The 15,513-nt window shown below is 46.2% G+C and overlaps 1 long non-coding RNA gene across 1 annotated transcript; it reads right to left on the bottom strand.

The window, feature by feature from the left end:
- Positions 1–9,570: 9,570 nt before the first annotated feature.
- LOC138566525 (uncharacterized) lies at positions 9,571–11,041 on the bottom strand. Its single transcript, XR_011301954.1, has 3 exons — positions 10,955–11,041; positions 9,766–9,849; positions 9,571–9,679 (listed from the first exon to the last, which is right to left on the bottom strand). It is a non-coding gene; the product is annotated as an uncharacterized lncRNA (long non-coding RNA).
- Between the last annotated feature and the right edge of the window lie 4,472 nt (positions 11,042–15,513).

Genomic DNA, 15,513 nt, shown 5'->3' with positions numbered 1-15,513 from the left:
TCAAAAGGGCATTTCCCTTGGCGACAGGTCCAAATGCAACAAATAGTTGCGATGATTTCCGAAACTCCTTAGCCCAGTATAATTTGAGGGCTCAGGGACATCAAGCAAGTATAAGGATCGCTCCGCCAGTGATGAAGGAGACTGAAAGAATACTGGCAGAATTAAGGGTTCATTCAGGTGGAATGCTGAAGGGACCTTTACCATGAAAGACGGATGTGTTTGTAATACCACCTTAAGCTGGTGAAAACTTAGGTCGAGAGGCTTGCAGGAGAGAGCTTGCAGTTTGACGAACCTTCTGGCTGAGGTGATGCAAACTAGAAACGCTGTAGTCCACGAGAATTGCAAAGAAACTCTGTGAAGATGCTGGAAAGGGGGAGATATTGAGAACTATAAAGCTCTCCCTTGGTGCTTCCTCTTTATAGTTTTTAGTAGTTGTTTTTAATTTGTGGTGATTGTGTTTATAGTCATAAAAAATCATGTTTGTCTAGCACAAGTACTTCCCAAGATGTGTGGCTGCGACACATGCTAGTAGTCAAAAAATATATTGATGAGAAGGAAACTCAAGTGCGCCAACCTGGTTTGTGAGATGTTAGTTGGTGAGTCAATTAAAGAAATAATACATAAAAACTCGGTTGAGGTCAAAAAGAGGGGGGAATCCAGTTTTATTTGTTGCATAAAGAATAATGAAAAAGTTGGGTTTACATCACACCTTATATTGTATGCTCCAATCAGATTAATGGTGAATATAGGTTATCACAATGTAGCTTATAAAGCAAATGATACTCTCGATATTCTCAACACGTGTTTCCCCATTGATTGTGGAAATAGTTCATCAGAAGACAATAAGGGTATTTCTAATTTGTTTTTTCAAAAAGTATTACTTATTTTGTCCATTGAATAGGTTGTGAATGTTACAGGTAATCCAATTAATTCAATGGAAATCCTATGCCAAGTTGTGTTAAAGACCAGTCCATGTTAAGACTTTAAAGTTTAGATGTACGCCATGATAAACGCAAATAAGCTGGTATCCTGGTATTTTTGAGAGGACAATGTTCAATTCTCATGTTGGTGCTTGGTCCCGAACTGGAGGAAAAGTATGAAACAGACCCTTAAGGAACTCTTTTACCAATCTTTGAGACATAGAGACGGCTGGCATGTGGTGCGCTTCTAGCGTGAAATGGCTGCCAAATGCACTCTGATGGACGAGTGCGAAAGGCCGGACCTGAGGCATTTCTCCCAAGCTATTCCCAGGGATCATTTGTTCAGGTGGCCAGGGGAGGGCCATCGCTCTTGGTTCCCAACCCTAGGAGCGGGCGAGGGAGGATCACCTGGGCAGGGGGTCCTTGGGGACTATGGGAGACACGCCCTTGGGCGAGACATGGTATTTCTCCCGTTCCAATACACCTCTATCCGACATCCTCTCTGTTGTCATGGAATATTGTCAGCAGAGTCCCATCATAACCCAGTACCTTTCTGTAAGAAAAAGGCGAAACCATCAAGGAAAACAAAGACCATCCCTAAATTCCAATATGAGTTTTACCCCACTTTCCTCGAAACCCACTTTTCAACAACCCTCCATTCAAACTCCTTGCCTGACAAAAATCTACATCTTTATCTCTTTATCTCTTTTTTTGTAGAACATCACAATTCCCATAATCCCATTTCCCCATTGAAATACCCAAGCACTGAGACCAAGAAGAGAGGGACTAAGAGTATAAGGATTACCAAGGAAAACCCCCTTAGGAAACAGAAAACTCACTATCACACCTTGATAGTATGCTGTCCCACTATTGGAGTTAGACCAGGTCAGGCAGATCCAACACTGACTCAACTCCTGCAGCCGGTTAACATCTTCCAGAAGTGTCAGTTGCTCTTGGCATGCCAGGAGGGAGGCTGCAAGGCTGAGTCTGCCAGAGGATCCCTACCTGAAGCCCAAGCACTGGGAGAAAGCAGTGGACCAGACCCAGCACTGGTACAGGGTGGCTACACGACTGAGACCAGCAGAGGATCCCCAAGTGTTGGCAGTCTGCGAGCCCGGAGAAGAAGGCGAGACGTGAAGGGGCGCCACAGAGCAGACAGCTGAACTCCAGATCCTTTTCAGCCCAGGACTGACTGGTGGAAGGAGAGGTGTGGAGCAGAGCAGGCGCTTCCGGCAAGGTCTGCTAGGCAGAAAAGGCAGAGGGTGAAGGGTTCCAAACCCTTCCCCCTACATTGAATTGTGTGTGTTCTCCCACCACGGGTGCCTGGAGCCTGCCCGGTTCCCTCCCTGGTGAACGACGGAGTTGGGAAGGAAAAAGGCCGACACCGGAGGCCCCGACCTAAGGCAAAGGCAAAGATTGATAAGAAGGAAGGCCAAGACAACCAGTGTGCTCTCGTGTACAATGGGAGAGAGCCCCGTTTGTGACATTTCAAGTAATTGTCGTAACAAGTTTGTATTGTGGAACCTGTAGTTCTAGAAAACAGAGAAAGTGAAAGAGAAATTGTGATTGAAGGTGTCTAAAATGAACTGTTGAAACTAAGACAGACTCGAGTCCGACTGAGGGAAGCCTGAGTGAAGTTAAACTGCTGATGAGTGATTGAACTTTAAAGCAAACATACTGGTATGTAGCAATGTTATAGCAGGCATTTCCAAGGGTGTAGGTGGATCGAGGGCTGTAGTGCGTGGATCTCTCCCATGTAAGAAAAAGAAAGGTGAAAAACCTGTGGAACTGTCGACACTGTTGTTATATGCATACTCAGCTGCCCAAAGAAGATCGACCCAACTGTCAATACCTTTGACAGAGTGGTCCGGCACTGCGTCGGTGCTCAATCGAAGGTCTCTGTAAGGTATCCAGCCGAGGAGTAACGAAAGCAGATAAAGTTGATCCAAACCCAGTGGAGGGAGATAATTTGAAAGTGAACGAATAAATGTGAATCGAAGTGGTCCTGCGACAGGTCAAGCAAAATCCTGCACACAGTCGAAAGACTTCGATTTTGATGAACTAGAGAAAGTTTGGAAAAATACATGAATCTGGTCCGAGCCCGACAGAGGGAGACCAATTGAAGATTGTGGGCCTCATTACACGGATGGCGGTAGGGATTTACCGGTACCGGTAAAATACCGGTACCGGTAAATCCCTACCGCCTTACTACGAGGTCCCTTTGCGGGTTGGGGGATTTAACGCCTGCTTTTTGCAGGCGTTAAAATCCAACCCGCTAAGGGACCTCGGAGCTAATTACGGCACCGCAAAATTGCGGTGCCGTAATTAGCGCCTTCCCCATTCCAATAGAGCCCTATGGGGCAGAAATGGGAATGGGGAAGGGCAATGGCGGAAGGGGGATTTACCGCCCCTCCAACCTTGGAATGGGGCGGTAAATCCCCTTTCCGCCAAGGCGGTGCCGGTATTTTACCGGCATGAGCCATGGCGCTAATAGCGCCATGGCTCACCGCCTACCGGGTAATGAGGCCCTGTGTGTTAAAGTGGGCCTGAGCCCGGTGGAGGGGGACCCAGGGTGAATCGCTGAGAATCCTCAGCAGAAAGGAACTTTTGTTTGTTTGTCGTATCAGGCCCTCTCAAGCAAGAGACTTTGAATGGCAAAGAGACTCTGGTACAGAATGCCCTGATACTGAGATCTGAACTGCATCCTCGTGCTAGAGAAGCCAGAGACTGTGCTAAGCTTGAGTGTGCCGCCTTGTCCCATGCTGAAAACGTGGGGAACTGAAACCAATGGCTTGAATATTGTGACATATCATTTCTTGAACACTTTTCTTTTGCATAACTTTGTTTCCCACACTATTTGTATTTAGAAGTAAGGATTGGCAGTAGGTTTATTAGTAGAGGCCCTTTGATTTTGACAAGACACCACTAAGACTACATTATTATTATTTGATGGTCATAGATTGCGCCCATCTTTAGATTTAGGATTAGATAGCTGTTTTTCAAACCCAGTTGAAGTTCAATAAACACCTTTGAACTGTGATCACTTGTGTCTGTCGTTTTACTATTGATACCATGGTTTACAGTGGGCAGCGGAATGTCAGTAAATTCTAGGGCTGCAGGAGCCAAGCCGTCAAATTGAGTGATGCAGGGTCGTGATGCAGCACTGATCCGCCCACCCTGGAGAGCAGGTCGGGTAGAGGAGGTAACTTGATATGGGGTGTCTCTGAGAGGTTCAATGAGTCTGAGTATCAATGTTGCTGCGGCCAGGCTGGGGCCACTAGAATCATCTGGAAGCAGGTCTGTTTGAGTGCACTGACAATTCTGGGAAGCAGTGGGGTTGGGGAAAGGCATAAAGAGCTTTTACTTCCTCTGAGAGAACTGGCAAGCGCAACCCCCACTGCTTGCAGCTATAGATCATGGTGGTGTTGTCTGTAAAGATGCAAACCACATTGTTTATTAGTTTGAGTTTGCAAGACTTCAAGGCCCAGAACACTGCTCTCAACTCCAGAACAATGATGTGTAGATGGGTTGCCTCAGGTAACGATAGACCCTTGGCATGGAACTCTCCTGTATGGAATCCCCACCTCTCCAGGGTTGCATCTATGGTCACAGTGACTTGATGTGCAGGAAGACAAAAGGGTGCTCCCTGAGCGAGCTTGAGCTGTCAGTTCCACCATTGGACAGCATGGCGGAAAGATGGTGTGAGGTGAAGTTTATCTTCCCAAGTCCCTGAGGCATCTAGGAACTCTTGCAAAGGCCACATCTGGAGCCTGCAGTCCGGGATTAACAGGATGCAAAATTACATAATTCCCAAGAGGGATTTCAGTGAGTGGACCGATGCGATCTGGAGACTGGACAGTTGCCAGACTTTGTTAAGCACTGTTTTCACTCTCTCCTCTGAACGTGTGGTGACACATGCAAGAGTGTTGAGGCGTAAGCGTAGGAACAGAGTTCTGTGTAGGATGCAAGCATGAATTTGCAAAGTTCACTGAGAACCCTATAAATGAGAGACACTGGATGGTATCTACAGTGTGTTGCGACGCTAATGGCGGAGATGGGGCTTGCACCAACTAGCCATCCAGATATGGGTAAATATGGATGCCTGAATGACAGAGACGGACCACAAGCAGAGATGAGCATTTTGTGAATACTCTTGGTGCTGACTTTAGGCCGAATGGTAAAGCTTTGAACTGGTAGTGTCTTCCTAGGACATGAAACCGAGGGAAGCGTCTGTGGCCCTGGTGGAGGGGGATGTGAAAGTAAGCATCTTCTAAGTCGAGAGAGGAGAGGAAATCCCCTTCTTGAAGTTGGCCCAGGATGTGTTGCAGTGTTACCATGCAGAACTTTTGGGAATTTTAAAATATATTTATATATTAGGGCCCTTAGCATCTCATAGAACATAACAGTAATACATGACATGTGGAGTCGGAAGGAAATCATCGTCCTAAAGGAACAACAAAGAGCAGGTAAACATAGCAGGGCCAATTTCCATATGTAAACATGATGGTGGTAGCATCAGACTCGCATAGTTCCATACCAGTTATGGCTTGGGTCACAGTTCCATCCCCTGGGTGAGGTCGCAGTATTGTCTTGCGGTTGGCATATGCGCATAAGATATACTTTGAACGGGGATCATACATCATTTGGGCAGGAATGAGCTAGTTGCGTAACAGCCCATTGCTCCTCCATGTCATTTGCCCGGGTGATCGCCCACAGCCAGCTCCTCTTCGTTGGCGCTCCGGAGCTTGTCGATTGTATTAAAATACTTTTCACAGCCAGGAGTAAACAAGACTGACAAGTTTCCGCATATGGCCTATCTCCTACTCATGTACATGGTAAAGACATTGCATAGGGATAGCGGTAACATCTTTTGCAGTTATATCCGTCAATACAGTACATAACTCATTCCAGAACCCGGCAACATTTCGACATTACCATATCATATGGAGATACCCTGTGTCTTCCCTCCAGCACCTAGGGCAGCCACGGAATCCCGCTAGGGAGAACAGTCGCAGCCAGGCTGGAGTGTAACGATACCTGTTAAGCATCTTAAATTCAATAAGCCTAAATCGAGAGTTGTGTGAGATACCGTGTGTTTGCATCCACATATCTTTCCAAATATCATCCGTTATGTATAGTTGCAGCTCCCTCCCCCATAAGGAGTGTATTTTTGTAATGATTCAGGCAAAAGATCTTGCACGAGCCGATGTAGGGAAGAGACCAGACCCCGGGTCTCACTAGCATGATGTATCCCAGTATCGTATCATTCTCGGGCTCCACTGGGAATTCATGCCATATGCTCTTGAATGCACTAAACAATCTAAGATAACGTAAACACTGCAGAGATTTCCCCTACTAGGTTGCAGGGACATCTCCTGCAGTTATAAAGATTCCATCCCAATGCATATCTCCAAAAACACTGAACCCACCACTTTTGGGAATTGAGGAACTTGTTGAGTTTCCTGAGGTCTAGTATTGGCCTTCATACCCCTGACCTCTTACCAGAAAGTATCTGGAGTATACTCCGGTGCTTAGGATGTGCGGCAGCACAGGTTTGATCGCTGCTTTTTATAGGAGGGACTGAACTTCTTGGAGAAGCAAGGAGTGGTGATTTTCCCGCCTTGGGGTGGGAGGAATTGAGGGGCGTTTTCCAATTAACTCTAGGGTATGGCCCTGCTGAATGATGATGGTGGTGATGTTCTTCCACTGATTGAGAGGATAGCTCAGGGGTAACGTGCTCGCCTTGGAAGCAAGGCGACACAGAGAAACACAGGTTCGATGCCTGGGTCCGTGCTTAGAAACCTCTCGGTATAAAGCACGTTATAAATAACATATCATATCATATATCATATCGACAAAGTCAGCTGGCCACCCCCTCACAGTGGTGCAGAAATGGGGGGTCAGGACCGTGGCCTGGTCAGGGTTGCTGTGGTACCTAACGTCTGGAGGAGGCTCGGCATTGTCGCAAGTTTCCTTGGTAGGGCTGAGATCTACTCTTATACCCACCCCCTCTTCGGAAGCACCGGTCAGGGATGTTTGTGGGCAGTAGGAGTATCTGTAGTCCCTTGAAGTTCTTGAGAATCTCATTTTACCTGAACAAACGCACTTGTGGCGCTGTTGTAGAGTGCTCAGAGAATGCACTGCCTCGGTTTCAGTCGTAATGGCCTGTAGGGTTTCATCAAGCTTCTTTCCAAATATGTCAGTGCCATCAAAGGGCATGTCGAACAACTTTGATTGGACTTCTGGTCTAAAATTGGTGGCTTTGACGTTCATCCTTGACATTGCAGCACTGCTCCATTACCCATTTGGCAGAACCCAGTATCCACTATATCCACTGCGATAGAAATAGCGTTGTCTGATGCCACCAAACCTTCATGCAATAGCGTAAGTGCTTCATCCCGCTTGTCATCTGGGAGGAAGTATAGTATTGGTCCGGGCTTGGACCATAGCTCACAATCGTTGCCGGAGTGAATCGCAAGCAGGTTTACCGCCTTGATGGCTGTTGCGGCTGTAGATAAGACCCTCATACCAAAGGCATCCAGCTGCTTGCCCTCTTTATCTGGAGGAAACATTCAGGGAGAGGAAGGATTGGCAGAATGATTGCGGGCAGCTGCAGAGTCAACTGAGTAATGACAAGGTTGCATGTGCAGGCATTTGGGTGCTGACTCTGTAACTTGTTTTTATTTTTTATTGAAGCAGCCTTTTTTGGGAGGCGATAAGAAGGGGGGTTCTCATTACTAGTGGCTAGTCTTCCCAAATATCCTCCAATACCTGAATAGCCACTATTTATTTTCTGGAAGACTCCTGTCGTTGGTAAAGAAATCCCTCCCTTTTCTGCTCTTCGGGCAGAAGGTCAAAAATCTTTGCCGCTCGTGACCTTAGAGCCTAAAAGGAGCCAATGTCTAGGGGCAAACATCTTGGCAGTAGGTCTGCTGGCTTACCATCGCCTGGCACTAGATCTTCAAACTCATCTATCAAACTTATCTGTAGAGTGCATGCCTGAAGAACCATTGGTCGGGTAGTCGTTGATATCTACGTCCGTATCCGTAAGAGTTACAGGTGGTCATCCCGCAGCAGATCCAGAAGGTGGCGGTGGCATTAAAGCTTCCCTTGCTGTGAATCTGCCAGGTAGCGCTGGAGAAGGTAACAGTGTTGCAGGAAGTTGTTGCTGGAGTTTAGAAACTAATGTATGCAGTGTGGAGAGTATGTGTATTGACATATCCCTGGAGCCAGACCTTGGAGGAACAGTGGGGTTGTACCTTGGAGCAGGGGTCCCCTGAGGCCTCTTGGTATGGGAAGACCTTGTGTTGATGGGAATGGGAGCGCCATGTTCACCACAGGAGGCACAGTCTTCTCTCTATTTTCTTCGGAGGGCTCAACCTCTTGTATATCCAATTTCATGTTTGAGTCTGCACCCGTTGTAGTAATTGCGCCAGAGGAGCAATGGATGGACAGGGGGCTTCTGGTGGTACATAAGGAGACAGAGAAAACAGTGGCTGTGCACGCGTTGGCCTGGGAAGGTAGGCCAGTGCAAACGGAACCTCCCTGTCCACAGCCATTCCCTCTGGGAACGTGGAGACCAATGACTGTTGGATAGGTGTTGTTGATGCTGCAGATGTGCAAAGTGATGGCATATTAGTGGTAGTAGACTTAGTCTTTGATGTAGATGAAGACTTGGTAGTCAAAGAGGTGGTTGATGGGATCGTTGACGGTGTCGTCGATGAGGATCTAGGTCAACTATGGGTTGTCGACAGCATTGTCTACGATGAAGGTGCGAATGGATGGACTGTAGTCTTAGAAGAGCTACATTTCTCCGAAGATTGTTCGGATGACAAAACCATTGACAATGGTGTTTTAGGAGCCAAAGTGGTCAATGAGACATGGATAAGGACATCAAAAACATTGCAGACGAGGGTCTAGCCTGAGCATGTGGTCCATATCCCTTTTTAGTTTTCTTCCCCGGGGAAGATTCCTCGTGCAACTTCCACCTCTTTGAAGAGGGAGTTCACTCTAGTGGTTTACTCAGCCTGGCAGAGGCATAACTACGGACTGAAGCTGAGTCACAGGCCCCGGCAACCTCTTCTAACCACGCCATTAACCACTGGTGGTGGTCATTACTGGTCTTGGATGAAAATTACTGGCAGATTGTGCAGTTCGCCAAGTCATGGTCTGGGTAAAGGCAGTACAGACACTGTTGGTGAACATCCTCTATGTAAATGTTCTTTAGGTTACATGTCGTGCAAGCCTTGAACAGGCTCTTCCTTCTGGTTTCTGTCATCTCCACTGACTCTTGAAGGCCGAAGACAGAAGATGGGATCTCCTGAGGTAATGGGATGGCCCAAAACCTCACTGCCGTAGGCGAGGAGTGAAGTAGAACCAACCCTGAATATTTAGATGGAAAAACATACAAAAATAGACAAAAAACCTTGAAGTTGGAGCAGAGAAAAAGTTGAGGACTCCTGGCTGTCTATGACCCAGAATGACTCTGATAGAGTGACAGTTTAAAGGTAAACTGCTTTAATGTTACTGATTATTCCCAGCCTGATGAGGGGGAATATGCAATAGCATGTGAATCCATGAAAGATCCAATGTTGGAGAAATAAATGTATCACTTAACAAATTAATTCAATGAGGGATTACTCACGTTTTCTGTTAGTCGATGGACAGTTTTTTTCCAGTCAGCATAATACGCTTATTGGGTTGTTCAACTTGATTCAATGTACTTGCTTTGGTATTCTCAATAGGTGTCAAAACCAGACCTGTAGTATTCAAATGGCCACATTAAAATGCATGCATACAAGATTGTATCTATCGTAACATACTAATAAACATGCTATGCACTTACTTTGAGAGTTCTGTTGAGAACTGTATTCATTTTGGAAGCACGACTTATAATTACTCCCTTTTTTAAACGGTGTCAACTGTATGGCTGAAAAGCAATACAATAAAATGAACCACTTTTTCTTGTCCTAATATCGTAAAATATCTTTGCTGATGTTGATATCAATATATAAAAAATGTGATTAACTCCCATGCTACACACACTGAAACTAAACGTAAATATTACAACGTATTTAATATTTAACTGGGTAACTGCATTAAGGACATTTTGATGACATTAAAATAGATATAGATATGTGTTATTTCATGCTACAGAAATTATTATCCGAATCCTGCCTTAAAGCGATACACTGGTTTGGCAAATATCTTCTTGCCACCCAGTTTAGCAGCTTAAGGATTTATTTATTTATATTTCTTGCATTTATTTGGATGATTGGGTTAGCACATAGACCAGAATCCTCCTACATAGCACAACAAGTGTCGGAAGAGCTCAATTTCTCGGTGTCTTAACAGAGTTCCTGAAAATATTTGGATATTGATATGTTGTGTGCTGGAGGGGTAGAGTATGGTGACATGGAAGGGGATACTTGACAACGAAGTGGCATCTGTAGGTTTGGACAGAGCAGGGGATTACTTGGAAAGGGTTGGAATGAGTACCAGAACGTGCAACTTCACTGTCTAGCAGCTGGGACTTCGTTCTAGTCTTGATCACCTCTACCTGCTGGACTGCCTTGATGCAGGCAAGGAGAGCATTCCAGTACTGCAGAGCAAGCAAGCTAATGGAACAGAAGCTGGAAGCAGAGCAGGGGTGAAATTAGCTCTTAGGTTTTCCTGCTCCAGGGATTTGAACACAGCTCTTGCATTCCATTGGCCTCAGGAACTAAACAGACACGTGCTATGAGTCTATGACTACCCGAACAACATGCCCCATGGACCAGTGACTAATGAACCTGGCTTGAAAACTTGACTGCCCACACCACCCGCCCAAGACCACAACTTGGATCTTTACTATGAAAGGTAAAGTACACAATAATCTCTACAACTAAATAACCTTCTTGATTCAATGGACTTGAGTTGGTATTCTCAATTAGAGTCAAAATCAAACTTATGTTATTCATATTGCTCACATTGAAATGCATGCATAAAATCTATCTTGTATCTTAACATAGCAAAAAAATATGTAATTAACTTACTTTTAGAGTTCTGATGAGAACTGTTTTCATTTTGGAGGTTTGACTTGTAATGTACCCCTTTTATAAACGGTGTCAATTGTATGCCTGAAAAAAAGTAAGCCCATTTTCTTATCCTGTTATAAAATATGATAGCCAATGATGATGATATTATTATATGATAGCATCGAATAATGCTCATGCGAAGTACACTGATGCTAAACATCAATAGTAGTTTTTACTTTAAGTGTAAAACTGGAAAATTGGATATGTTATATTTTTGTGACATTAAAACATATCAGAAGATATTTTATATTTCATGTTGTGATAATCACACTTTGAGTAGCGCCTTAAAGGGATACATTGTTGTGGCAGAGATCCTCTTGCCACAGGGTTTTAAAGCCTATAGATGTGAGCGCTTAGCTGTTCCTCATCCAGGGATATGAACACGACACCCCTCTTCCATGGCCCACAGGTACTTATTGAGGTGCTGGCCTATGAACCCCACAAGGCAGCCCTTGGATATATGGCTACTCAGTCAGCCAGTCAAACTTGACTTGTTGCACCACATGCACAAGACACAACAACCAGGATCAACCCCAAAAAGGGCACCTTGTAAGCACTAACACTACATCACCAGTACAGTACTATGCCAAGATGCACCCATGGAAATCTAACCTACCATTAAAAAAAGACAAACCTCCTACCTCCTAAACCATCCCCAAAAGGAGGCAACCCCTCAGTGCTCACTCTATCCCTCCATAATCTCCTTGCAACATCTGATGCATACTATTGAACAAAGTACTGAAAAATTGCTCTGCCATCCCAGGCAGCTTTTTCATAAGCAGCGTGATCAAAGTACTGGAACACAAGGGCTTCTTCCTATTTGAAGCCTGGCTAACCTCGGATAGTAACGTTGCTATGTAATAGGCTTTTCATTATACTCATTAAAGGTTCAAATAAACCTGTGGCATAAACGCAGGTAGAGTGTAGCGTTGTCAAAAGTAAGAAAGGAAATTTAGATTGCAGAGGAGCAGAGAAAAATAAGGTAATGAGCTTTTTTGAAACCAACGCTAGGTTCTATGTGATAATCTCGAATATTAAAGGCTGCACCGAAGATGACCGATTTCTTTCGGCCGATTTTGTGCGGCCTTTAATATTCAGAATATATCAATTCCGGACACTCCCCTGCCCCCCGGCCAGCCCTTTGAAAATAGGGGTTTCACCCAGACATCCCATTCAACCTCTGCCCGCCACAACCCTGCCTCACGTACATATACTCAAACTCAGACACCCTCGTTCTCCCCAGGCCCCCTCCCCACTACACTGTCCCCTTTCATACACACAGGCACACTGACAAACACTTACCTGAAACCCTTCTTCTCCTGCCCGTCTCGGTCAGTATGTCAACCATTGCCAACTCGTGTAAGGCAGGGGTGTGACAGTTAAGATTACAGCATGAACGGTCCAGGGTATCACTTTCAGGCAAGCCCCTGTTTAAAGCCCACGCTCAGTTAAGAGTGATCTAATTCCTTACGGTTTTCCGGTTTACAGAACCTGGTCATTTGGGGACTTTCAGGAAAAGGGATTACGTAGAAGGGCATTTACTGTCCTTTTACACTAAACACTGTTTCAAAAGACCCATGCTAACAGTGACACCCAGCTCTTGTGTAAGGCCTCAAAGCCTGACCTTCCTGCACCAAACACATACCCATATCACTAGAACATTTCACATATAAGGGTGCAGGCATTATTAGGCCCATTTCTCCATTCACATTCTCCTTTTACACAGTCGATTCTCGATTAGCCTCTCCTGGTGACTTGGCTTAGCAGACCCATAATTACAATGTTTATGGGAAAATTAAATGCCCTTTCGAACAAAAATCTGGCATGCTTTAAGGTTCTTCTTGAGTCTGCCACACAACCTTATACAACTTTTAGTTAGACCTATTTCTCTCTCTGAAACTGCCCTCCGATAAATATTCCCTTCTCCTTCAGGCATCTCAGAAGTGACCCTATGATATCTGATCTAATTTGGCTAGATCAACATTCATTCAATCTATCACATACACTAGCCTTCTTCCTTTAACCAGTTCAAACCCTGTTTAAAACCCCCTGTTCATTAAAAAAAATATTTTTAAACCTTTATTTATCTTAGCGAACAGTTAATTGTCATAACATTACTCAGCTAATACATCATTTGCAGCGTATTATCAATGTACTTACAGTAACCCCTAGACAAGTCTATTCATTCTTGTATATCTCCATTCCTCATTTGTTTTGTTTTTTTCAATAACTCCAAAGAATTACTATGTTCTCCCCAGGACCAGTGGTGAGCAAACTCAGTAGCGATTTGGCGGAGGGGGGAGGGACCGCGACACTGCCCTTTTCCCACACGGGGCCTTCAACTATACCAGTGCAAATTGTTTGAAGAGCAATGGTCTGTGGTAGAAGTTTACTTTATCTGTCACGTAATCAATAAATGGGGCCCAGATGTGGTAATACTTTGAAAAGCTATTGTCCATCAGTGCCGTGATGTTTTCCATGAACACCACCTCCCAAACCTTTACCCAACCGTGTGCTACTATGGGCCCTCCCAATTCCTTCCAAAACTGACCAGGTTGTGTCTAGTTGCGTTGAATATGTGTGTGACTAAGGTGGATGTGACCCCTGTCATACTGTACACACCCTCTTCGACAACATCCCCCAACACTATAATAAGCGGTGACATTGGGAGCACACATCCTGTGGTATCTTTAATCAACTGTGCAATCTTTTCCCAACATACCTGGGCTATTGGGCATGTCCACCACATGTGAGCCATGTTTCTGATCTGTGAACATCCCCTCCAGCACGTCGATGGGGTTGAGGGAGTAATTTTATGGATCCTTGATGGGGTCATGTACCATCTCTGAATGTTCTTATACATCCATTCCTTTATGGTGGTACATCTAGATGCCCTTTGTGCGCTCTACTGTATTCGGCCCCATGATTCCTCCGGGATTGTCATTCTCAATTCCTATTCCCACTTGGTCACATATGAGGGCAACCCGTTATCTGAGGTATTCTCCTGCAGCCTGTATAGTTTGGAGAGTTGCCTTCCCTCCATCCGCTCCGCCATCGCCAGTCCTATCCCCTCTGCTTCTCTAGTCCCTGTCTCCTTGATCTGTCTCTCTGTTATCTTGTGGCAAAGCGGAACATAGTGGTATCTTTCCCTCTCTCCTATCCCCAGATCATTCTTGAATTGTTCAAACGTCTTGAGCACTCCACCTAGATACATGTAATGTAGTCGTAGGGTACCTTGAGCCTCCCAAGCCTCCCATCCCTTTCATCCCACAGCAGGATAGAATTCGTAATTGTGCAGAATTGGGGTCATTGGTCCCACTGGAAGTATACCGGTGCTCCTCAATCTCTTGTCCCAGCAGGCCAGCGAGTGTTCTGACGAGGACAGGAGCTTCCCTACTCTGTGTAGATGCCCTCATGTAGAAAGGTAGGGTAGACAGGGGGATATTCTATGCCCATTGTTCAATGTCCCTCCATTTCTTTATCTCCCTCGGGGAGATCCAGTCCGTGATTGGTTTTATCTGTGCTGCTAGATAGTAGTTTAGGTTGGCCACCAGGGGGCGCGCCAATAAAGGCACCTCAGTACTAAGCTTCTAGTAATCTGGGCAGAAAAGGGTCAGAGCCACCCCCCCCATTGAATCCTGCAGGGGTGATCTGACTTGCGCACCCCCAGGCCCCTGAAATTGAGGTAATTTGAGCTCCCCTAGCAGGAGCTACAGGTGAAAGAACCTGGGCCCAGGAGACGGCAGTGGCGGGCCGTGCTCTTCAGTTCTGAGCAGCCCGAGACAGCAAAGGGCGGCAGCCCACAGAGTCCCAAAGGCCTTCGTCTCCTGGTGAGGAGGTTGCCGAGGGCGGCAGAGGTGAGCACCCATCAGCGGGGAGGAGAGTAGATCCTGGCAGAGATTCACGCGACCCTGGGAGCAGAGGTGAGGGTCGGGGTGCCCAATGCCGATATAACATGGAGCGATACATCCTGTGGTGTGGGGACTACGGAGCGGCGGCGGTCCCGTTGGAGACTTGAAGGTGGGATAACACAGGCCAGAGAAAGGAGTTGAAGAAGACAGTAGGAGTAACGGGAAGAAAAGGCCAGATCAACAGGTTGGCAGGCCTGTGGGTGCGGGAGGGCCTCCAGCAGGACCCAAAATAAAGAAAGGCCTGGTGTCCTGTCTCCCCCTAATCTGGGGCAGGGGAGTGGTGATTAGAGCATGAGGAAAACCAGAGCCAACACTGTAGCCCTTTGCGGAGCGGGGAGGCAGATCAGCACACCCCCCGCAACAATTCAGGGGGACAGGAGTCGATGGCCAAGCCTGGACCACAGGAAACCTACAGCAGGTCCTGGGTAGTGACCTGGGGTGAACCCTGCGGGGCTGGTTGGATGCACTCCCTGAGGGAGACCGCAGTGAAGGGTTATGTGGTATAAAAGGGTCCCTCCTCCCTGGCCATTGAACATCGATTGCGCCCCTGACCAGGGAGTATCTCCGCACCCTCAGCAGCCCGACCTGTCGGAAGAGAGAGGCAAG

The sequence above is a fragment of the Ambystoma mexicanum genome, chromosome 1p, assembly GCF_040938575.1.
Source record: "Ambystoma mexicanum isolate Mex_15411 chromosome 1p, UKY_AmexF1_1, whole genome shotgun sequence".
Classification (NCBI taxonomy): Eukaryota; Metazoa; Chordata; class Amphibia; order Caudata; family Ambystomatidae; genus Ambystoma; species Ambystoma mexicanum.
Note: the sequence above shows the minus strand (reverse complement) of the source record. Positions and strands in the feature narration are given on the sequence as shown.